The following is a 25,793-nucleotide window of genomic DNA, read 5'->3' as shown; positions in this document are numbered from 1 at the left end:
CTGCTAGAATTCAACAGCAACATGAGACAAGTTCCCCAGAGAAGGAGACAAAATTTAGAGAGTAAAAGCTGGAGGAGATACAAGGATGTAAGCAGGAGACAGCTCGGGCACAAGACGGAAAAAGTATTCACACCCTTTATTCACTCATGTACACATTTGCAAGTTATTATAATGTCTGTCTCCCCTTTTAGGCTGTAAGCTCATTGTGGACAGGAAACCTGACTTCCGACTCTGTAGTAGTACACAGCTCCTCACGCAGTAAGCCCCCAATAAATAGCATTAATTGATTTTCTTGAATTTCTTAGAGTTTTTCCTCTCAGAGAAGTTTAAAGCTTCTCATGAGCTCATTATGGGCAGTGGAATGGAATGTGTTTGTTATATTGGTCTCGCCCAGTGATCTGAAAAGACTAAGGGCTCAATCAACATGATTGACTGTGACTAATTTATCCAGACAATAGGCATGTGAAGAAGCAGCGTGGCTCAGTGGAAAGAGCCCGGGCTTTGGAGTCAGAAGTCATGAGTTCGAATCCCAGCTCTGCCACATGTCAGCTGTGTGTCTGTGGGCAAGTCACTTCACTTCTCTGGGCCTCAGTTACCTCATCTGTAAAATGGGGATTAAGACTGTGAGCCCCATGTAGGACAACCTGATTCCCCTATGTCTACCCCAGCGCTTAGAACAGTGCTCTGCACATAGTAAGCGCTTAACAAATACAAACATCATTATTATTATTATTATTAAATGTGGAAACTAGAGCCCTAAGAGTTTTATGTGGCCACACAAGCCACAGCGTTTAGCACTTGTGTGCAGAGCACTGGACTAAGTCTTTGGGCACCTGTGTGCTGAGCACTGAACTAAGCCTTTGAGAGGAGTATTATAGCATTTCTTAAGCATTTATTATATGCCAACCACTGTTCTAAATGCTGGGGTAGATACAAGGTAACTGGGCTTGCCACAGTCCCTGTCCCACATCGGGCTCACACTCTTAATCCCCATTTTACAGATGGGGTAACTGAGGCCCAGAGAAGTGAAATGACTTGCCCCAGGTCACACAGCAGACAACTGGAAGAGCTGGGATTAGAACCCAGGTCCTTCCGACTCCCGGGCCCAGGCTCTATCTATTAAGCCATGCACACAGTAACACAGAGGGAGGAAATACGTCATCTGAGTTTCCAAGAACAACTCAGCAAAACAGGCCTGTTGAAAAAAATCCAACCACCACACACTGCCTCTTTCAGACCTTCCCCACCTGAACCCTGTCATCCTCAACCCTCGTTTTTTGAACTTTAATCAATATTGTTTAAGAGACTCCAGCCACTGGTCCTTTGCTGATGTTACCAGGGATAAAAGACGAGACAGGCGTAAAGGCTGATATGCCATCAGAAGTGAAGGACAAGAAGAATAATAATGGTGGTATTTGTTAAACTCTTATTCATTCATTCAATAGTATTTATTGAGCACTTACTATGTGCAGAGCACTGTACTAAGTGCTTAGAATGTACCATTCAGCAACAGAAAGACAATCCCTGTCCAATGACAGTCTCAACTCTTACTATGTGCCAGGCACTGAACTAAGCTCTGGGAAAGATACAAGGTAATCAGGTTGGATACAGTTCCTGTCCCATATGGGGCTGACATTCTTAATCTCTATTTTACAGATGAAGTAATTGAGATCCAGAAAACTCAACTCATCTGCCAAAGTCACACAGCAGACAAATGGCAGAGCCAGAATTAGAACCCAGGTCCTTCTGACTCCCAGGCCCGTGATCTATCCACTAGGCCATGTGGCCATTTTGAGAGGTCAGCTTCGGATGGAACAACTGGACTCCAGCCTCAAACTGAGGTATAAATAAGTCATGAGCCACTTGGGGAAAAAAATCAAAACCCTCTTTGAAATGACATCCACAATCAGCCTCCTCCAGTCTTTCCATCACAGCGGGAAGAAGTAGTGAGAAAGTCATATTTTTCTTGGTTTCCTGGAAGACTCTCAGGCTCTGTTTCAAAAGAGACTTCAGACGGGCTGTGGCAAACCTGAACTCACAGTTAACTTCCAAGCTCCTTGAAAGAATACACCATAAATCCCCTCCTGGGGCTCCTCACTGTCCCACAGTTAAGAGGTAACTACCCAACTAATCATAATAACTGCAGAATGTAAGTGTTTACTATGTGACAAGTACCATGGAAAAAACAACAACAATCATAATAATTGTGGCATTTGTTAAGCACTTACTATGTGTCAGTCACTGTACTTAGCACTGGGGTGGATACAAGCAAATCAGGTTGGACACAGTCCCTGTTCCCATGGATCCCACAGTCCTAATCCCCATTTTACAGATGAGGTAACTGAGGCACGGATAAGTGAATAGACTTGCCCAAAGTCACATAGCAGACACATGGTGGAGCCAGGATTAGAACCCAGGTCCTTCTGACTCCCAGGCCCGAACTCTACTAGGCCACGCAGCTCCTCAAGATAATACAAGATGAAATACAATAAAATAAAATGCAAGATAATCAGATTAGACACAGTCCTTGTCCCTCACAAGGAGGGAGGGAGAACAGGTGTTGAATCCCCATTTTACAGATGAAGGAACTGAGGCACAGAGAAGTTAAGTATCTTGTCCAAGTTCCACAGCAGGTACCTGGTGGAACTGGGATTAGACCTCAGGTCCTCTGCCTTCCAGGCCCAGATTCTTTCCACTAGGCCACACGGCTTCCCTTTTTCACAGTCTCCCATGATACCCAGCTCTGGGAAGAGGCCTTGGGAAAGGTGAATCACCATTGCCTGCTTTGGCTAGTATACCTGGAGTGGACACAGGAAGTCCCCTGAGGGGTCGGAACCAAGGAGAAGCCAAACCATAGTAATTAATAATACTATATAATGCTATATTTATAATTATAATATATAATATAGTACCATTTGTTAAGCACTACTCTCTGCCAAGCACTGTATAGCACCTTAGGGTAGAGACAAAATAGGCATACTGGACATAGTCCCACATGGGAATCACACCTTAAACCCCATTTACAGATGAGGACACAAAGAAAAAAAAAAGCAACTCACCCAAGGTCACGCAGCAGGTCAGTGGAAGTTAGAAAACTCCCAGACTGGGGCCTTTTCCATATTCTATCAGTTTCCACATGGTGTTGCTGTGAAGGAGAAGGCAGACAGGAGTAACTTCTGTTTCCCTGGGAGCTACTGACCCTGGAAAGCTAAGTGATTTAGCTGCAGCCAAAACAGTAAGGAGCCCTTCAGGACTCGACTCCCGTCGACATCGGCTGGACAGACTAAGTCCCTGATAGGCCCCGGACACTCCCTGATGCGGTCCAGGGTAAAAGCCACAGGAGCTAGATGGTTTGATTTAGTCCAAGCTCCCTTTCTGGGAGACAGAGCCGTGTGGAAAAAAAATGAGTCTTTAATTAGCTTCATCAACCCAGGCAGGAGAAAGATCTCTTCTTCAGGTGTGCTCAGTTCTCTTCTCCATTTGCCTCAGGGCCTGCACCTGTGCTGGAGCCTCTTGCGATACCCCTGAGAGTCAATTCCTGAGGGGTTGGTGGGCTGATGGGTTAGTAGTGTGGCTTAGTGGATAGAGCATGGTCTGGAGTCAGAAGGTCATGGGTTCATTCATTCATTCAATCGTATTTATTGAGCGCTTACTGTGTGCAGAGAACTGTACTAAGCGCTTGGAAAGTACAATAGGGCAACAGATAGAGGCAATCTCTACCCAACAACGGGCTCACAGTCTAGAAAGGGGCAGACAACAAAATAAAGTAGACAGGCAACAATAGAATTGAAATAACTAAATAGAATTATAGATGTATACACATCATTAATAAAATAAATAGAATAATAAATATATACTTATATACACAGGTGGTGTGGGGGGGGGAGGTGGGTAGAGCAGAGGGAGTGAGTAGGGACAATGGGGAGCAGAGAAGGAGCATAGGAAAAGGGGGGCTCAGTCTGGGAAGGCCTCCTGGAGGAGGTGAGCTTTCAGTAGGGCTTTGAAGGGGGAAGAGTGCTAGTTTGGTGGATGTGAAGAGGGAGGGCATTTCAGGTCAGTGGTAGGACGTGGGCCAGGGGTCAACGGTGGGACAGGAGAGAAGGAAGCACAGTGAGGAAGTTAGCAGTAGAGGAGCGGAGCGTGCGGTCTGGGCTCTAGAAGGAGAGAAAGGAGGTGAGGTAGGAGGGGGCAGGTGAGGGACAGCTTTGAAGCCAGTAGTGAGGAGCTTTTGCTTGATATGAAGGATGATAGGCAACCACTGGAAATTTTTGAGGAGGGGGGTGACATGGCCAGAACGTTTCTGTAGAAAGATAATCCGGGCGGCAGAGTGAAGTATAGACTGAAGTGGGGAAAGACAGGAGGGTGGGAGATTAGAAAGGTTGCTGATGCAGTCATCCAGTCAGGATACGACGAGTGACTGTACTAACAAGGTAGTGGTTCAGATGGAGAGGAAAGGGTGGATCTTGGCGATGTTGTCAAGGTGAGACCAGAAGGTTTTGGTGATGGATTGGATATGTGGGGTGAATGAGAGCGCGGAGTCAAGGATGATGCCAAGGTTGCAGGCTTGTGAGATGAAAAAGGATGGTAGTGAGGTCCACAGTGACGAGAAAGTCAGGAAAGGACAGGATTTGGAGGGAAGATAAGGAGCTCAGTCTTAGACTTGTTGAGTTTTAGGTAGCGGGAGGTCATCCACGTGGAGATGTCCTGAAGGCAGGAGTCTATTACCCAATTTATTTTGTTATTGAGGTGTGCATCCCCTTGATTCTATTTATTGTGATTATGTTGTCTTGTTTTTGTCCGTCTGACTCCCCCGATTAGACTGTAAACCCGTCATTGGGCAGGGATTGTCTCTATCTGTCGCCAAATTGTACATTCCAAGCGCTTAGCACGGTGCTCTGCACATAGTAAACACTCAATAAATACTATTAAATGAATGAATGAATGAGGCGATGTGAGCCTGGAGGGAGAGAGAACGGGGAGGAGATGTAGATTTGGGTATCATCCGCTTAGAGATGATAGTTGAAGCCGTGGAAGCGAATGAGTTCATCAAGGGGTTCTAATCCCAACTCCATCACCTGCCTGCTGTGTGATTTTGGACTTAGTGGATAGAGCACGGGCCTGGGAATCAGAAGATCATGGGCTCTAATCCCGGCTCCACCACATGTCTGCTGTGTGACTTTTGTCAAATCACTTCACTTCTCGGTAAATTTGGGATTAAGAGTGTGAGCCCCTTGTGGGGACAGGGACTGTGTCCAACCTGACTAACTTGTATCTACCCTGGTGCTTAGAATAGTGCTTGGCACATAGTAAGTGCTTAACAAGTACCATAAATAACAGGACTTCACTTCTCTGCACCTCAGTTACCTCATCTGTGAAACGGGGGTTAAGACTGTGAGCCCCATGTGGGACAAGGACTGTGTCCAACTCAATTTGCTTGTATCCACTCCAGTGCTTAGTACATTGCCTGTCACATAGTAAGTGCTTAACAAGTACTATCATTATTATTATAAAAGGACTGAAATGTTATATCCTTGGGACAATTTGTGTGGAGGAAATGAAATCATTGGCTTGACTTTTGGATAAGGAGAATTTGGTGGAGGATTCCATCATTTATTCATTCAATGCGATTTATTGAGCACACACTGTGTGCAAATCACTGCATTAAGCACTTGGGAGGGTACAATATTTAATGTTGGTATTTGTTAAGCACTTACTATTTGCAGAGCTCTGTTCCAAGCACTGGGGTAGATACAGGGTCATCAGGTTGCCCCACGTGGGGCTCACAGTCTTCATCCCCATTTTACAGAGGAGGTCACTGAGGCACAGAGAAGTGAAGTGACTTGCCCACAGTCACACAGCTAACAAGTGGCAGAGCTGGAATTCGAACCCATGACCTCTGACTCCCAAGCCCGTGCTTTTTCCACTGGGCCACACTGCTTCTCTAGCAATATGACAATATGACAATAAAGTACATAGTACATAGTACAATATGACAATAAATGGACACATTCCCTGCCCACAAAGAGCTGCCCGAAAACATGGCTGTCACTCCACAACCTCTAAGTCAGCTTGTCCAGTTTCCCTTCCAGTGCAGCCAAAAGCCTTGTAGGAAATAAATAAATAAAGAAAAATAAAACGGGAAAGGCACCACTGTCATATACCTAACTGACACAAACCCTTTCATGCTGAAGTAGAGGCAGAGGAAAATGAAAATAAAATCACCAGAAAGCCAGAGTTTCTGAAGTCAACTGAGTCCCCTCAATCAATCAATCAGTGGTATTTATGGAGAACTTACTATGTGCAGAACACTGTACTAAGACCTTGGGCGAGTACAGGACAACAGAATTAGCAGATCCGTTCCCTGCCCACAATGAGTTTATAGCTTGATTTATCTGGTGCCTGTTCAGATGGAAGGTGCCAAAGTGCAAGATTCCATTTGGAAAGGTTACACCAGCATTACCTTATCTATGAAGACCATTCTACATAGTTCGTTGTCACTCTGACCGTCATCATCATCATCAGGGAGATGGACCCAGAACAATGGTTTAGAAAGAGGATCCTGGCAGCCCAGTGAAATTTGGAATGGAGAGGGGTGAGGCTGGGGCAGGGAGACCAGGAAGGAGGCTGAAATATAAAACTCGTCTTACAAACTCCTGTTGCCTCACCCTCCCCAATCTCTCTTGCCCCTAAATACTTGTTATTTAGTTTACTGAGAAAAGTGAAATCTTCAGATGTGATCCCCTTAAAATCTCCCCATCTCCTCTCCAGGACTTTTCTTCTGCACCTTTTTTGACTCTTCCATCTTTTCCAGCAGAATCTCAAGAGGAGATCCCTCCCTTTCTCTCCAAATCTACCCCCTCCCCCTGTGCCTCCAACCATATCACCCTGTGCCTTATCAAAACACTTCACCTCTCCTTTCTCTTTCCCCCCACCCCCCAAGCCATCTTTAACTGTTCACCTTCCATCAGCTTCTTTCTTACTGCTTTCAAACATGCTCATAATGATAATAACCATAATTATGGTACTTACGTGCCAAGCACTGTTCTAAACGCTGGGGTACATACAAGATAGTCAGGTTGGACACAGTCCCTGTCCCACATGGGGCTCACAGTCTAAATCCCCATTTTACAGATGAGGTAACTGAGGCGCAGAGAAGTGAAGTCACTTGCCTAAGGTCACACAGCAGACAAGTGGCAGAACTGGAATTAGAACCCATGACCTTCTGATTCCCAGGCCTTTGCGTTATCCACTAAGCTACGCTACTTTTCCACGTCTCCCTTATCCTAAAATAAATCCTCCCTTGACCCCACTACTCTCTCCACTTATCGCCTCATCTCCCGATTAGTATTAATAACAATAATAATGATAATGGTATTTGTTAAGCGCTTACTATGTGCCAAGCACTGTTCTAAGTGCTGGGGTAGATACAAGGTAATCAGGTTCAGGAAGCAGCGGGGCTCAGTGGAAAGAGCCTGGGCTTCGGAGTCAGAGGTCATGAGTTCGACTCCTGGCTCTGCCACTTGTCAGCTGTGTGACTTTGGGCACATCACTTCACTTCTCTGTGCCTCAGTTACCTCATCTGTAAAATGTGGATTAACTGTGAGCCTCACGTGGGACAACCTGATTACCCTGTATCTACCCCAGCGCTTAGAACAGTGCTCTGCACATAGTAAGCACTTAACAGATACATTATTATTGTCCCATGTGGGGCTCAGTCAATCCCCATTTTACAGAGGAGGTAACTGAGGCACAAAGAAATGAAGTGACTTACCCAAAGCCACACAGCTAAGTGGCAGAGCAGAATTAGAATCCATGATGTCTGACTCCCAAGCCTGTGTTCTTTCCATTAGCCACGCTGCTTCAAACTCTTCCTCTCTCCAAATTCTTTGAATGAGTTGTCTACACCCGTTGCCTCAAGTTCCTCTCCTCCAGTTCTTCCTCTGATCCCCTCAAAACTGTATTCCAACCCCTTCACTCCACAGAAACTGTCCTCTCAGTGGTCACCAGTGATTTGGGAAGCAGCGTGGCTCAGTGGAAAGAGCCCGGGCTTCGGAGTCAGAGGTCATGGGTTCGACTCCCGGCTCTGCCACTTGTCAGCTGTGTGACTGTGGGCAAGTCACTTCACTTCTCTGGGCCTCACTTACCCCATCTGTAAAATGGGGATGAAGACTGTAAGCCTCACGTGGGACAACCTAATTACCCTGTACCTACCCCAGCGCCTAGAACAGTGCTCTGCACATAGTAAGCGCTTAACAAATACCAACATTATCTCCTTATTTTCATATCCAAAGGCCTCTACTCCATCCTAATTTGTCTCGACCTTTCGGCTGCCTTTGCCATGTTTCTCCTGGAAACATTATCCATCTTGGCTTCACCGTTCCTGTGCTCTTCTGGTTTTCCTCCTGTCCTCTCTGACTTCTCATTCTGAGTCTCTTTCACAGGCTCCTCCTCCGCCTCCCACCTCTTAACTGTGGAAGTTCCTCAAGGCTCAGTTCTGGGTCCCCTTCTATTCTCCATCTCCATCCACTCCTTTGGAGAAATTCTCATGTCTTCAACTACCAGAAGGTCGTGGGTTCTAAACCCGCCTCTGCCGCTTGTCTGCTGTGTTACCTAGGACAAGTCACTTCACTTCTCTGTGCCTCAGTTACCTCATCTGTAAAATGGGGATTGAGACTGTGAGCCCCATGTGGGGCAGGGATTGTGTCCAACCCGATTTGCTTGTATCCACCACAGCACTTTTAATACAGTTCCTGACACACAGTAAATGATTAGCAAATACCACACATTATTAATTGGATTTATTTTTATTATTATCATCAATTTGGATTTAACAAGTCCAAAACAGAGTTCCTTATCTTCCTAACCTAACCCTCTCCTTTTCCTGAGTTTCCCAACACTTGAGACAGCACCACCATCCTTCCCCTCTCACAGGCCCGTAACCTTGGACTCCTCTCTCTCATTCAACCCACACATTCGGTCCATCACCAAATCACGTCAGTTCCACCTTCACAACACCACTAAAATCCATTCTTTCCTCTTCATCCAAACTGCTACCACGTTAGCAAAATCACTCATCCTCTACTGCCTTGATTACTGCATCAGACTCCTTGCCGACCTCTCAACCTCCTGTTTCTCCTCACCATTCCATACTTCACTCCACTGCCCAGATCGTCTTTTTACAGAAACGTCCAGGACATGTCACCCCGCTCCTCAAAAATCTCCAGTGGTTGCCCATCCACCTCTGCATCAGACAAAGACTCCTCACCATTGACTTTAAAGCAGTCCATCACCTTGCCCCCTCCTACCTCACCTTGCTTCTCTCCTTCTACAACCCAGCCCGCACACTTCGCTCCCCTAGTGCTAATCTTCTCACTGGGCCTCCATCTTGCCTGTTTTGCCCCCGACTCCTAGCCCACATCCTGCCTCTAGTTTGGAACACCCTCCCTCCTGAAATCCAGCAGACAATTATTTGTCCCTCTTGTCCAAAGACTTTTTCAAGGCCCATCTCCTCCAAGAGGTCTTCCCAGACTAAGCCCCACTTTTCCTCATTTCCCGTTCCCTTCTGCATCAGCCAGACTTGCTCCCTTTGCTCTTCCCCGCCCCTCCCAACCCTACAGCCCTTATGTATATATCTGTAATTTTATCCATTTGGATTGATGTCATTCTCCCCTTTTCTAGTCTGTGAGCTCATCGTGGGCAGCGGATGTCACCATTCTGTTGTACTTTCTCAGCGCTTAGTACAGTATTCTGCACATAGTAAGTGCTTAATAAATACGATTGAACTAATGAATGAAAATTATTATACCATCACTATGTGGACATTTCTACTTGGATGTGCCCCAGACACTTCAAAATAAACACGTCCAAAACAGAACTGCTCATCTCCTGAGCCAAACCTTGCGCTCCTCTTGACTTTCCCATCACTGTAGATAGTAAGATTCATTCATTCAATTGTATTTATTGAGCACTTACTGTATGCAGAGCACTGTACTAAGCGCTTGGAAAGTACAATTCGGCACAATCCTCCCTGTAGCACAAGCCTGTAACCTTGATATTGTTCTCAACTCATCTCTCACATTCAAACCACATATTCGCTTGGTCTTCAAATCCCGTTGGTTTAAGCTTCACTACCATAACTAAATTTCTCACTTTCCTCTCCAACGTGGCTCAGTGGAAAGAGCCTGGGCTTCGGAGTCAGAGGTCATGAGTTCGACTCCCGGCTCTGCCACTTGTCAGCTGTGTGACTGTGGGCCAGTCACTTCACTTCTCTGTGCCTCAGGTACCTCATCTGTAAAATGGGGATCAACTGTGAGCCTCACATGGGACGACCTGATTACCCTGTATCTACCCCAGCGCTTAGAACAGTGCTCTGCACATAGTAAGTGCTTAACAAATACCAACATTATTATTGTTATTATATTATTCCAAGTGTTTATCCTATCCTGCTTCAATTCTTGAATCAGCTTCCTTGCTGACCTCCCTGCCTCCTGCCTCTCCCCACTCCAGTCCTTACTTCACTCTGCTGCCTGGATCATTTTTCTTCAAAACCATTCAGTCCATGTTTGTCCATTTCTCAAGAATATCTGGTGGTTGCCCATCCACCTCTGCATCAAACAGAAACTCCTTATTGGCTTAGAGCACTTCCATCCCCTTGATGATGATGGTGGTATTTGTTAAGCGCTTACTATGTGCAGAGCACTGTTCTAAGCGCTGGGGGATACAGGGTGATCAGGTGGTCCCACGTGGGCCTCACAGTTTTCATCCCCATTTTACAGATGAGGTAACAGGCTCAGAGAAGTGAAGTGACTTGCCTAAAGTCACACAGCTGGCAAGCGGAGGAGTCGGAATTTGAACCCATGACCTCTGACTTCCAAACCCGGGCTCTTTCTGCTGAGCCGTGCTGCTTCTCCGTGTCTCCTCCTACCTCACCTCCCTTATTTCTTACTACAAACCAGCTGACACCCTTTGCTCCTCTAATGCCTCAGTTACCTCATCTGTAAAATGGGGATGAAGACTGTGAGCCCCACGTGGGACAACCTGATTCCCCTGTGTCTACCCCAGTGCTTAGAACAGTGCTCGGCACATAGTAAGCGCTTAACAAATACCAACATTATTATTATTAATGCAACCTACTCACTAGGCCTAGATCTCAGCTATCTTGTTGCCAACTTCTTGCCCACATCCTTCCTCTGACCTGAAACCCCTTTCGCTTAACTTTGCTTTAACTGTCCTCAGTTCCCGCATCGGTAAAATGCAGATTGAGACCCAGCACCCCCTCTGATGCAGGGACTGTGTCCAACCCAAATCGCTTGTATCCACTCCAGCGCTGAGCACAGTGCCTGACACATAGTAAGCGCTTAACTAATACCATCATCATTATTATTATTCCCCTTCATACGTGAGGGACGATCACTCTCTCCACCTTCACAGCCTTATTAAAAGAACATTTCCTCCAACAGCTTTTCCCCAACTACGCCCTCATTTCGTCTACACCCACTCACTCTCTAATAATGTAGGTATCTGTTAAGCGCTTACTATGTGCAGAGCACTGTTCTAAGCGCTGGGGTAGATACAGGGTCATCAGGTTGTCCCACGTGAGGCTCACAGTCTTAATCCCCATTTTCCAGATGAGGGAACTGAGGCATAGAGAAGGGAAGCAGCGTGGGTCAGTGGAAAGAGCCCGGGCTTGGGAGTCAGAGATCATGGGTTCGAATCTCGGCTCTGCCACCTGTGTGACTGTGGGCAAGTCACTTCACTTCTCGGTGCCTCAGTTCCCTCATCTGGAAAATGGGGATTGAGACTGTGAGCCTCACGTGGGACGACCTAATCACCTTGTATCTACCCCAGCGCTTAGAACAGTGCTCGGCACATAGTAAGCGCTTAACAAATACCAACGTGATGAAGTGACTTGCCCACAGTCACACAGCTGACGAGTGGCAGAGCCGGGGTTCGAACCCATGACCTTTGACTCCCAAGCCCGGGCTCTTTCCGCTGAGCCACGCTGCTTCCCAAAATAATGTTGGTACTTGTTAAGCGCTTACTATGTGCAGAGCACTGTTCTAAGCGCTGGGGTAGATACAGGGTCATCAGGTTGTCCCACGTGAGGCTCACAGTCTTAATCCCCATTTTCCAGATGAGGGAACTGAGGCATAGAGAAGGGAAGCAGCGTGGGTCAGTGGAAAGAGCCCGGGCTTGGGAGTCAGAGATCATGGGTTCGAATCTCGGCTCTGCCACCTGTGTGACTGTGGGCAAGTCACTTCACTTCTCGGTGCCTCAGTTCCCTCATCTGGAAAATGGGGATTGAGACTGTGAGCCTCACGTGGGACGACCTAATCACCTTGTATCTACCCCAGCGCTTAGAACAGTGCTCGGCACATAGTAAGCGCTTAACAAATACCAACGTGATGAAGTGACTTGCCCACAGTCACACAGCTGACGAGTGGCAGAGCCGGGGTTCGAACCCATGACCTTTGACTCCCAAGCCCGGGCTCTTTCCGCTGAGCCACGCTGCTTCTCTATCTCCTTTGCACTTGGATTTGAACCCTTTATTCACCCAACCCTCGGCCCCATAACATCCATGCACTTATCCATAATTTATTTATATTAACATCTGTCTCCCCCTCTAGACTGGAAGCTCCTTTTGGGCAGGGAACAGATCTACCAACTGTGTTATACAGTGTCCCCTCCCAATTGCTTAGTACGGTGTTCTGCGCGCATACCATTGATTGATTGATTGGAAGAGGTCCACGTTCTTTCTCAAACAGGGAATTGTAGCACAGTGCTCTCTGTGGATCCCCAGTAAAGACTCATTGCTAATAATGATGCTACGTTTCACTCCCTGTTTCCAGGGCAACGGGCTTGCCCGCTCTCCCACCTCACTCTCACGGACCGTTCATGGTCGCTCTGGATCGCTCTTCCATAAACACGCCGGCCACGAGCATGCTCAGACTCTGACTGACTTCAGACACCGTGGTCTCCAGCCCGAACAGTTTCACATGCTCACGAGAACTGGATGATTTGAGCCAAAGGGAAAGGTCTGAATTGTTCATCCATTTTCTGCCTTTCTGGGTGCACAAACGATAAGACCTGGGAAGCAACATGGCTTAGTAATAACGTTGGTATTTGTTAAGCACTTACTACTTGCAGAGCACTGTTCTAAGCGCTGGGGTAAATACAGGGTAATCAGGTTGTCCCACGTGAGGCTCACAGTTAATCCCCGTTTTCCAGATGAGGTAACTGAGGCACAGAGAAGTTAAGTGACTCGCCCACAGTCGCACAGCTGACAAGTGGCAGAGCTGGGAGTCGAACTCATGACCTCTGACTCCGAAGCCCAGGCTCTTTTCCACTGAGCCAATAGAACATGGACCTGGGAGTCAGAAGGGCCTGGGTTCTAACCCTGGCTCCGCCACTAGTCTGCTGTGTGACCTTGGGCAAGGCACTTCACTTCTCTGGCCCTCAGTTACGTCATCTGGATAATGGGGACTAAGAGTGAGAGCCCCATGTGGGCCGGGGACTACGTCCAACCTGATTAACTTGTATCCACCCTAGTGCATAGAACAGTCCTTGGCACGTGACAAGTAATAATTATGGTATTTGTTAAGCGCTTACGATGTACCAGGCACTGTACTAAGTGCTGGGGTAGATACAAGGTAATTAGGTCGGACACAGTTCCTGTCTCACGTGGGGCTCACGGTCTCAATCTCGATTTTACTAATTCATTCATTCAATCATATTTATTGAGCGCTTACCGTTTGCAGAACACTGTACTAAGGGTTTGGAAAGTACAGATGAGATACCATAATCATAATAATTATTATCAATAGTGAAAGGGGTGAAGGATGACGAGGGTGCATGAAACTTCAGAACTGAAAGGGAAGGACAAATGAGAGGTGGAATTCTGGAGACGTTGTATCAACTCTGGCAAAGCCAGTTTACTGCTGGAAGTTCCCGAAGTGATTAACAAGTGTGTGAGGAAGTCCCTAAATCACAGGTGTAACTGTAAAAATCCCTGGGCAGATCCCATATGGCAAAGTGTTGTTTAAAACCAAGGTGAAGGGTATTACAGGGTGCTCCAAACTGACAAATACGTCCGCAAAACTATCCATAAATTCGGTAATGCTAACGGATTCGGAAATATAAAAGGGAAATGGATTAGACACATAATGCGGAAAATAGACTCCGAATGCATTTCTAATGAAAATATGTTCCCCCTAATTCCCATAATGTATTACTATAAAACACAGAATTGAAGATTTAAGGACCAGGTGGTGAGATGCATCAGAAAAGATGTTAATGTAGGTTTTCGAGGCAGCGTTTTAAGGATCCTGCTGCGCCTTTGAAAACGAAGCAGCATCAGAGGATTTGCCACGAGGGGAGATTCTGCTTTTTCCAAGAGCAGCTCCCTGTGGGCAGGGAACCCGTCTACCAACTCGGTTATATTATCCTCTCCTAAGCATTTAGTACAGTGCTCTGCACACAGTAAGTGCTCAATAAATGGGAGTGGGATTGATTGTTTTTTGCATGGATACTGATGGTGTTTTTTTTCTGTTTCCTCAAACAGGGAATTTTACTGGTTAGGATGAAAGATGGTGGGGAAATAAAGGCAAAGAACACATTTTATAGCCCGCCTCATGAATGGAGGGGATACTCCGATCATGACGCTGTCTGCAATCTGTATTTATGTCGTCTTATGCCGTCGAGTCGTGTCCGACCCATAGCGGTGCCGTAGACGCATCTCTCCCAGAACGCCCCACCTCCGTCTGCAATCATTCTGGTAGTGGATCCGTAGAGTCATTTACAAATCCATAATTTATTTAATTTTACTATCTGTCTCTCTCTCTCTAGACTGTAAGGTCGTTGTGGGAAGGGATCATGTGGGAGGGGATCATGTCTGTTTTACTGTTATACTGTACTCTCCCAAGTGCTTGGTACAGTGTTTTGCATGCAGGAAGTGCTCCATAAATAGGATTGACTGACGGCCCGACTGACTGAATAGGGGGATCCTAACTGTCTTCCATTTCCAAGGAAGACTGAAAAATCATGCGCTCTGCAGTGAGAGGGATTTAGGAGAGACACAAAGAAGAACTTTGAGAGTGAATATTGGTAGGGATTGTTCCAACCTCTTCAGGAAACTGCCCTTATCCAGAGGCAATCAATCAATCAGTGACATGTACTGAGAACCTCTTACCTGCAGAGCACTGTACTAAGTACTAGAGAGAGTACAATAAACTGCCAAAATGAGCTTGCAGTTTAAGGGAGAGACAGACATTAATACAGAGAAATCATTTACAAAATTATTCATACCCTAATGCCATTGAAAACACAAGCCTTTTATAATTGTTGCACTTATTAAGGACTTGCTATGTTTCGAAGCAGCGTGGCTTAGTGGAAAGAGCACAGGCTTGGGAGTCAGAGGTCCTGTGTTCTAATCCTGCCTCTTGTCAGCTGTGTGACTTTGGGCAAGTCACTTCACTCTCTTATTCACCATTAAAATGACTTAACTGAGGCACAGAGAGATTCAGAACCCACGTTCTCTGACTTCCAAGCCCGGCCATGCTGCTTCTCTGCGTGATAGCGGTTTGGATGGAGAGGGAAGGGCAGATGTGGCGACATTGTTAAGGTGAGACCAGGAGGCTTTGGTGACGGATTGGGTGTCTGGGGTGAATGAGAGAGTGGAGTCAAGGATGACGCTAAGGTTGCGGGCTTGTGAGACGGGAAGGACGATAGTGCTGTGCCTAGTGACGGGAAAGTTAGGGAGAGGACAGGATTTGGGAGGGAAGATAAGGAGCTCAGTCTTGGACATGTTGAGTTTTAGGTGGCGGGAGGTCATCCAAGTAGAGATGTCCTGAAGGCAGGAGGAGATACGAGTCTGGAGGGAGGGAGAGAGAACAGAGGAGGAGGTATAGATTTGGGTATCATCCACGAAGAGATGATAGTTGAAACCGTGGGAGCGACGAATTCACCAAGGGAGTGAGTGTAGATGGAAAATAGAAGAGGACCAAGAACTGACCCTTGAGGAACCCCTACAGTTAGGAGATGGGAGGGGGATGAGGAGCCAGCAAAGGAGGCTGAGAATGAAAGGCTAGAGATATAAGAGGAGAACCAGGAGAAGATGGAGTCAGTGAAACCAAGGTTGGATAACGAGTTGAAGAGACAGAGCTGGTCTGTAGTGTCAGAGGCAGCTGAGAGGTCGAGGAGGATTACGGTAGAGTAGGAGCCATTGGATTTGGCAAGAAGGAGGTCATGGGTGACCTTTAAGATGACAGAACTGTACTATAATGTAACCTCTCAAGCACGTAGTACAGTGCTCTGCGCACAGTAAGCTCTCAATCGATGTGATTGATTGATCGATAGCAACGGGGTGCTCTCCATGACACCCATCCTCAAATTTAGGGATATACCAATTTTCCCGCTTTTCCCTCTAATAACCCACCATAGATCTAATGTCCACTACTCTAACTCTATGCTTGCCGTTCTTCTATCAATCCTTTTTCCTCTGAATGACCCATGCTGGGCCTCTCCTGCCTTAGTTTATCCAGCAACTTGGCCTACAGGATAGAGTGCAGTCTGGTGAGTCAGAAGGACCTGAGTTCCAATCCCCCATCTCCTACTTGGCTGCTCTGTGACCTTGGACAAGTCACTTCACTTCTCCATGCCACAGTTACCACATCTGCAAAATGGGCATTGGAAAGAGGCCGGGCTTGGGAGTCAGAGGTCATGGGTTCGAAACCCGCCTCCGCCACTTGTCAGCTGTGTGACTTTGGGCAAGTCACTTCACTTCTCTGGGCCTCAGTTACCTCATCTGTAAAATGGGGATGAAGCCTGTGAGCCCCATGAGGGACAACCTGATCACCTTGTATCCCCCCAGTGCTTAGAACAGTGCTTTGCACATAGTAAGCGCTTAACAAATACCAACATTATTATTATTATTATGTGAGACATGAACTATGTCCAACCTTGTATCTACCCACTGCTTAGTATAAGCTGCTTGGGGAAGCAGCGTGGCTCAGAGGAAAGAGCCTGCACTTCGGAGTCAGAGGTCATGGGTTCGACTCCTGTTTCTGCCACTTGTCAACTGTGTGACCGTGGACAAGTCACTTCACTTCTCTGTGCCTCAGTGACCTCATCCGTAAAATGGGGATTAACTGTGAGCCTCACGTGGCCTGACCTGATGACCCTGTATCTCCCCCAGTGCTTAGAACAGTGCTCTGCACATAGTAAGCGCTTAACAAATTCCAACATTATTATTATTATTAATTCCTGTCACCTAGTCAGTGCTTAATAAACTCCAATAAAAAGGGGCTTAAAATCCAACAGGGATCGTTCCCTGTCTACCCTTTCCCCATATTTCGTGACTGGAAATTTCACAATAGTTCCCTTTTTGCATTTTTCATTCCAAACCAGAGTCCTAAGCTTTGGGATGTTGAGGACCAATCATATTTTGTCTTTCTGTTCCCTCACAAAAATATAAGTTCCTTTAGCACAGGGGATGTTCATGTTGTTTCTATTTTACTCTTCCAAGTGCTTCATATACTTCCTATAGTGCTCGTCTCTGTTCAGAAAATACCTCTCCTTCATTAACTGCTTGTAAGGGGAGCTGCCGATCAACTAACTAATTGATGGAGAAGCAGCGTAGCCTAGGGGAAATGTCACAGGAGTTGGAGGACCTGGGTTCTAATCGTGGCTCTCTCACTTGTCTGCTGGGTGACCTTGGGCAAGTTACTAAACTTCTCAGTCCCTCATCTGTAAAATGGGGATTAAGAGTGTGAGCCCCATGTGCGACATGGACTTTGTCCACCTGATTATCTTCTATCTATCCCAGCGCTTAGTACAATGCCTGGCACAAAGTGAGCACTTAAATACCATAATGCCATAATAAGTGCACTGAGAGCTATCTTTGTGAAGAGCGCTCTATTAACTGGTAATAATAATAATGTTGGTATTTGTTAAGCACTTACCATGTGCAGAGCACTGTTCTAAGCGCTGGGGTAGACACAGGGGAATCAGGTTGTCCCACGTGGGGCTCACAGCCCTAATACCCATTTAACAGATGAGGTCACTGAGGCACAGAGAAGTGAAGTGACTTGCCCACAGTCACACAGCTGACAAGTGGCAGAGCCGGGATTTGAACCCATGACCTCTGACTCCAAAGCCCGTGCTCCCTATTTGTTAAGCTCTTACTATGTGCCACTCACTGTTCTAAGCGCTGGGATAGATACGAGATTAACAGGTTGTCCCACTTGGGACTCACAGTTTCAATACCCATTTTACAGATGAGGTAACGGAGGCACAGAGAAGTTAAGTGACTTGCCCAGCGTCACATAGCTGACAAGTGGCGGAGTCAGGATTAGAACCCATGACCTCTGACTCCCAAGCCCTGGCTCTTTCCACTAAGCCAAGCTGCTTCTCTCTAATTGTGAGAGTTCAGTGGAGTTAGTCGACATGATCCCTGCCCTCAAGGAGCTTGCAGTCTAAGGGGGAAGGCAGGCATTAGAATAAACTACAGGTAAGGATAGCAACCAAGTAAAAGGAAAAAGAAATAAACAAGAACCTCTAGAATATAAGCTCCTTTTGATCAAAGAACATGTCTTCCGACTCCATTTTATTGTGGTCTCCCAAGCGTACAGTGCTCTACCCACAGTAAGTGTTCAATAAATACCACTGATTAAGATGCCCAGCTCCCTATTAATTGAATTGCCATTTTCTCATTCAAATTCAATAAGGCGATGACGTTTCATACATATTCCAACCAAATCTTCCATTCTACTGTAATTTCCCCTCTCTGTCTCTTCCTACTTTTCATGCCCCCTCAGAATGGAGCATAATATCACTTTTGATCCAATCGTACACTCAATCAATCATATATATTGAATGCTTACTCCGTGCAGAGAACCGTATTAAGGGCTTGGGAGAGTACAATATGAGAGTCAGTAGATGTGTTTCCTGCCCGCAACAATCTAAGTCTAGAGAGGGAGACAGACATTAATATGCAAAAATGAATTATGGATACGTACGTCAGTGCTGTGGGAATGAGGCAGGGGTGAATAAGGGTTCAAATCCAAGTGCAAGCGTGATGCGGAAGCGAATGGGAGAAGAGGAGATGAGGCTTAGTCAGGGAAGGCCTCTTGGAAGAGATGTGCCTTTAATAAGGCTTTGAAGGTGGGGAGCGTGATCGTCTATTGGATAGAAGAGGGAGGGCGTTCCAAGCCAGAGGCGGGATGTGGGCAAGAGGTCGGTGGTGAGATAGATGAGATCGAAGTACGGTGAGTAGGATGGCACTAGAGGAGCAAAGTGTGCGGGCTGGGTTGGAATAGAAAATCAGTGAGGCAAGGTAGAACGGGGCAAGGTGAGTGCTTTAAAGTTGAAGGTAAGGAGTTTCTGTTTGAATGTGGAGGTGGATTGAAAACCACTGGAGGTCCGTGAGGAGTAGGGAAACACAGACTGAACATCTTTGCAGAATAAATTCATTCATTCATTCAATAGCATTTATTGAGCGCTCACTATGTACAGAGGACTGTACCAAGCTCTTGGATTGTACAATTCGGGAACAGATAGAGACAATCCCTGCCCGATAATGGGCTCACAGTCTAAAGAGGGGAGACAGCAAAGCGAAACAGAACAAAACAAGACAACATCATCAAGATAAATAGAATAATGATCCGGGCAGCAGAGTGAAGTATGGACGGGAGGTGGAAGAGGCAGGAGGCGGGGAGGTCAGCAAGGAGCCCGATACAGTAATCGAGACGGGATAGGATAAGTACTTGGATTAATGTAGTAGCAGTAAGGATGGAGAGGAAAGAGTGGATTTTAGAGGGGCTGTGAAGGTTGAACTGGTAGGATTTGGTGAGCGAATATGTGGGTCGAATGAGAAAGAAGAGTCGAGTAACGCTAAGGTTTTGGGTTTGTCAGACTGGAAGGATGGAGGTGCCGTCTCGCGTGTCAGAAGAGTCAGTGGGGAGGATAGGTGGAAAGAAAAGGAGTTCTGTTTGGGACGTGTTAAATTCGAGGTGTCAGCCGGACATCGAAGTAGAGATGTGCTGAAAGCAGGAGGAAATGCTCATCTACGGAGAAGGAGAGAGATCAGGGCTGGAGATGTAGATTTGGGAATCATCCGCATAGAGGTGGTAGGTGAAACCATGGGAGCGAACGAGTTTCCCAAAGGAATGAGTGCAGAGGGAGAATAGAAGGGGACCCGGAACTGAACCTTGAGGATCTCCCACTGTTAGGGGGTAGGAGGCAGAGGAGGAGGCCACAAAAGACACTGAGAATGAGCAGCCAGAGACATCAGGAGATCCTTCTCCCTTCACATCTACTCAGTCACCCTAAAACTGTCCATTCTTCCTTTAGAACTCTTCCTAACCCTTTCCTTTGAAAGGCAAAACCTGACCATCAGTTTCAAGGAACGCTAACAGCTCATTCCCGTTTACTGTGTGCAGAACACTGTACTAAGCGCTTGGCAGAGAATAATATAACAATTAGACGCATTCCCTGCCCGAAGCGAGCTTACTCTCTAGGGAACCAGTGTGGCGTAGTGGAAAGAGCCCGGGCTTGGGAGTCAGAGGTCACGGGTTCGAAACCCAGCTCTGCCACTTGTCAGCTGTGTGACTGTGGACAAGTCACTTCACTTCTCTGTGCCTCAGTTCCCTCATCTGTAAAATGGGGATTAAGACTGTGAGCCCCACGTGGGACAACCTGATCCCCTTGTATCCCCCCCAGCGCTTAGAACAGTGCTGTGCACATAGTAAGCACTTAATAAATACCACCATTATTAGCGTAGCAGCATGGCTCAGTGGAAAGAGGCCGGGCTTGGGAGTCAGAGGTCACGGGTTCGAATGCCAGCTCTGCAACTTGTCAGCTGTGTGAGACTGTGGGCAAGTCTCTGTGCCTCAGTTACCTCATCTGTAAAATGGGGATTAACTGTGAGCCTCACGTGGGACAACCTGATTACCCTGTATCTACCCCAGCGCTTAGAACAGTGCTCTGCACATAGTAAGGGTTTAACAAATACCAACATCATTATTATTATTTACCAAATCTTTTCACTAGGCACCCAGGAAATAAACCAAAACTCTGTCTTGGATTTTGGCTAAATGGCTTTCATCCATTCCTAGACAACATGAGACACAAAGGACTAAGATGTTTATGTCATTTTAGGAATTTTAAATCCCTCATGAGTTTTTATGAAATATGTAATAATCATAATAATGTTGGTATTTGTTAAGCACTTACTATGTGCAGAGCACTGTTCTAAGCGCTGGGGTAGACACAGGGGAATCAGGTTGTCCCACGTGGGGCTCACAGTCTTAATCCCCATTTTACAGATGAGGGAACTGAGTCACAGAGAAGTTAAGTGACTTGCCCACAGTCACACAGCTGACAAGTGGCAGAGCTGGGATTCGAACTCATGAGCCCTGACTCCAAAACCCGTGCTCTTTCCACTGCACCACGCTGCTTCTCATGTGACTGCTGAACTTTTTTCCCCGAATAGGAAGTGGGATTTTCTGTAGCACACAAGACGGCCCTGATTCCCTGTTGATTCTTCCAATGATTTTATGGCTGTGTGAGTTCTTCGGGCATGTTATTCAACAGTTCACCAAGACTGCGTAACCTCTGTCTACGAGGTTAGGGAAATTGAGAAGGAGAATGACCTAGTGGAAAGATCCTGGACCTGGGAGCAGGAGACCTGGGTTCTAATCCCAGCTCTGCCGCTTCCCCGTTGTGTCACCTTGGGTAAGGCACTTAACTTCTCTGTGCTTCAGTTTCCTCAACTGTAAAAGGAGGATCCAGGACCTGATTCTCCTCCTATCTGTGCTGCGAGCCCCATGTGGAGCAGTGACTATGTGCAAATTTATTAGCTTGTATCTATCCCAGTACTTAAAACAGCCTTGACACAGAGAAAGCACTTAACAAATACCATTATCAATCAATCAATTGTATTTATTGAGGGCTTTTTACTTTCTACAGGCTGGGAGAGTTCTGTAAAACAGAGATGAAAGACACATTTCCTGCCCACAGTGAGCTTACACACTAAGACTACTGAAAGCTCACCTCCTCCAGGAGACCTTCCCAGACTGAACCCCCCTTTTCCTCTGCTCCTCCTCCCCTCCCAATCGCCCCAACTCCCTCCCTCTGCTCTACCTCCCCTCCCCGCGCCCCAGCACTTGTGTTTATTTGTATATAATTATTATTCTATTTTCTTAATGATGTGTGTATATCTATAATTCTATTTATTTATATTGACCATGAAAAATGCTTGGGCGAATACTAGTTGTTAGACCAGATCCCTGCCCTCAAGGAGTTTGCAGTGTAAAGAAGAAGCCCGGTTCTAAGCACTGGGATAGATACAAGACAGGCAGATTGTCCCAGGTGGGACTCACAGCCTTAATCCCCCTTTTACAGATGAAGTGAGGAACAGAGAAGTGAAGTGACTTGCCCAAGGTCACACATCAGACACCTGGCGGAGCCGGGGTTAGAACCCACGTCCTCCGACTCCCAAGCCCGGGCTCTTTCCACTAAGCCATGCTCCTACCACTGACGGAGTGATCGACTGGGAAACAGAATGCCTAGTGGAAATAGCACCGGCCTGGGAGTCACAAAGATCTGGATTCTAATCCCGGCTCTGCCACTTGTCTGCTGTGTGACCTTGGACAAGTCACCTCACTTTTCTGCTCTTCAGTTCCCTCCTCTGTAAAATGGAGATTAAGCTCTGAGCCTCATGTGGGACAGGGACTGTGCCCAACTAATTATCTTGTATCTACCGCAGCGCTTAGAACAGTGCCTGGGACGTAGTAAGCAATTCACAAATACCCCAATTATTATCGATTGAGAATACTTCACCACTGTGGTGGTGTTACAAGTGGCTTAAGACCAGTGTTCTTGGTGTGACATGTGCCTTGAGATCCGGGTTCTATGGGTTCCGTGGGTGACCCCCCTCCCACCCTTGTCACAAGCCCGCGGCTGGTACCAACCAGGACTTTCCTGGCCCAGGGGAGCCTCAGTGACGCATAGTACAATCAAACCACTCCACCGACCACCAAGGTTACTGTGGAAAGTGTTTTACTCCTTTTAACCAACGTGCAAAGGAGTTACACGTACGCACTCTCACTCCAAGGGCCCAATACCAGTCTGCCGGTCAAAGGAGCCCGTTCCGTCCGTTCCGTCAATCCCACGGCAGATGGTTGGGAGAAATTCCTGGCGACACTGACCGCTGTTGCTGAAAGCCTTCTCCTCATGCCGCTTCCCCCAAACCGAATTGTACATTCCAAACGCTTAGTACAGTGCTCTGCACATAGTAAGTGCTCAATAAATACAATTAAATGAATGAACGCTGCTTCTTACCTGCTTCCAATTGCTGCTGCCTCCTGTTGCTTCTGCCTTCTTCTGCTTGAATGCTACTCTCCTGCCATGCTTCTCTCTGCTTGCTTCTTCGCGATGCAAAGCAACCGCCTTTTATCTGCCTTAGGAATTGCAGCTGTGGCTCTATGTGGGCAGTTCTTGATTGGTCCAAGCCCATTACCGGGTAGAGCAGGGAAAGAAAGCCCCGACTCTCCCCATGCTCTCCAGGCCCGGGCCCGCAATCACCTGTCCTCAGGTAGAGCCCATCACCACCTTCTCCAGTCTCTTCCTTACTGTTCTCGGGATCACAGTCACTAATAAGACAGCATGCTATGGGCTCACCATATCCCTTCCCTGAACCCCTGCTATAATCTCGATCTCAACTCTTCGTCTTGGCAGCGTACCAAGTCCATCTGTGTCCAATCCTGGTGATTTTCTGTGGATGGCCCCTTAGATTGGGCATCAAGCATGAATTAATTTATCACTGATTGATCAGTCGATCCAAGCAATCGAATCATTCGAATGAATGGAAGCAGCATGGCATAGGGGATAGGGCATGATCCCGGGAGTCAGAAGGTCATGGGTTCTAATCCTGGCTTTGCCACTTATCTGCTGTGTGACCATGGGCAAATGACTTTATTTCTTTGGGCCTCAGTTACTTCATTTTGAAAATGGGCATTGAGACTGTGAGTCCCATGTGGCACAGAGTCTGGGTCCAACCCGATTTGCAGGTATACACCCCGGAGCTTTTTCTAAAGTGCCTGGCACACAATAAGTGCTTAACAAATACCATAATCATTAATAATCAATAATAATAATGGTATTTGTTAAGTGCTTAGCTATCATTATTATTACTATTATTATTATTTATTGAGGGCTTACTTTGTGCAGAGAACTGTAGTAAGTGCTTCATCTAATAATAATAATGATGGTATTTGTTAAGTGCTTACCTATGTGCAAAGCACTGTTCTAAGTTACCAGATGAGGTAACTGAGGCACAGAGAAATCAAGTGACTTGCCCAAACTCACAAAGCTGACAAGCAGCGGAGCAGGGATTAGAACCCATGACCTCTGACTCCCCAGCCCGGACTCTTTCCACTGAGCCATGCTGCTTCTCAACCTCTTGCACCTCAGTGGTAAAATACTGCATTCTAGTTACGTCTTCTTAAGTGCGGGATTTATTACAAAATGCGTTTCGGATGACGCTTATGGATTCAGACATTTTCTACACTGGTTCTAGGATTGAGGTGCTCATTTAAAAAGAGCTACCTCCGCTTCAGTGCAGTTTCAGAATCCCAGAACGTCCACTGATCTGACAGAGTGTAAACGATGCTTGTGATAGGGATTGCTGCTTTCGTTTAATTTTAAATGTAATAGGCACGCACTGGGCAATCAATATGCGTAGAAAAATCCAGGCCATTATTTGAAGCTAAGATTGCATTAAATCAGTTGAATGACAAGGGACCAGCTGTCTTGCAATGTTATGTACAGAACAAGTCAACAAATTCACATATAAATTAAGCTTAGGGTGCCAATCAAGATTGCTCTGCCTTTTGAGGTATAATCTTTTTCAGAGCGGGAGAATGGGCATTGACTGGATTCTATCCCACCTGGATTCTTCATTCATTAATTCAGTCGTACTTATTGAGCACTTACTGTGTGCAGAGCACTGTACTAAGTGCTTGGAAAGTACATTTCAGCCACAGAGACAATCCCTGCCCACAACGGACTCAGAGTCTGGAAGCCGCTGGGGGTGGGGGGTGCATCAAAACAAGTCAACAGGCATCAATAGCATCAATATAATTAAACAAAATTATATATATATATACACACACACATAAGAACATAAAGCAGGCATTAATATAAATAGAATTATAGATATGTACATATATACACAAGTGCTGTGGGGTGGGGACAGGGGTAGAGGAAAAGGAATGAGTTGGGGTAAGGTCGGGGGTGAGAGGGGGAGCTGAGGAAAAGAGGGCTTAGTTTGGGAAGGCCTCCTGGAGCTTCCTGTCTCTCCCTGATCCAGTCCATACTTCACTCAGCTGCCTGGATCATTTTTCTCCAAAAACGTCCAGGACATGTCACCTCACTCCTCAAAAAAACTCCAGTGGTTGCCCAACCATCTCTTCATCAAACAGAAACTCCACCATTGGCTTTAAAGCAGTTCATCACCTTGTCCCCTCCTACCTCACCTTGCTTCTCTCCTTCTACAACCCAGCCTGCACACTTCTCTCCTCAAGTGCTTACCTTCTCACTGGGCCTCCATCTTGCCTGTGTTGCCACTGACCCCTAGCCCACATCCTGCCTCTGGCCTGGGTTGCCCTCCTTCCTCAAATCCAAAAGACAATGACTCCTCCCCTCCTTCAAAGCCTTAAGGAAGGCACGCTTCCTCCAAGAGACGTTCCCAGACTGAGCCCCACCTTTCCTCATCTTCCATTCCCTTCTGCTTCTCC

At 46.6% G+C, this 25,793-nt stretch overlaps 1 long non-coding RNA gene across 1 annotated transcript in view; it reads right to left on the bottom strand.

The window, feature by feature from the left end:
• LOC114815182 overlaps positions 1-23,424 on the bottom strand; it is a 33,720-nt gene extending 10,296 nt beyond the window's left edge. Inside the window, exons 1-2 of the long non-coding RNA XR_003762962.1 lie at positions 23,338-23,424; positions 3,060-3,145 (exon numbers count right to left, since the gene is read on the bottom strand). This is a non-coding gene — a long non-coding RNA (uncharacterized LOC114815182). The remainder of the gene's footprint in view (positions 1-3,059; positions 3,146-23,337) is intronic.
• Positions 23,425-25,793: the final 2,369 nt, after the last annotated feature.

The sequence above is a fragment of the Ornithorhynchus anatinus genome, chromosome 1 (assembly GCF_004115215.2).
Source record: "Ornithorhynchus anatinus isolate Pmale09 chromosome 1, mOrnAna1.pri.v4, whole genome shotgun sequence".
NCBI lineage: Eukaryota > Metazoa > Chordata > Mammalia > Monotremata > Ornithorhynchidae > Ornithorhynchus > Ornithorhynchus anatinus.
The sequence above is the reverse complement of the archived record's forward strand: the minus strand, read 5'-3'. Positions and strand labels throughout refer to the sequence as shown.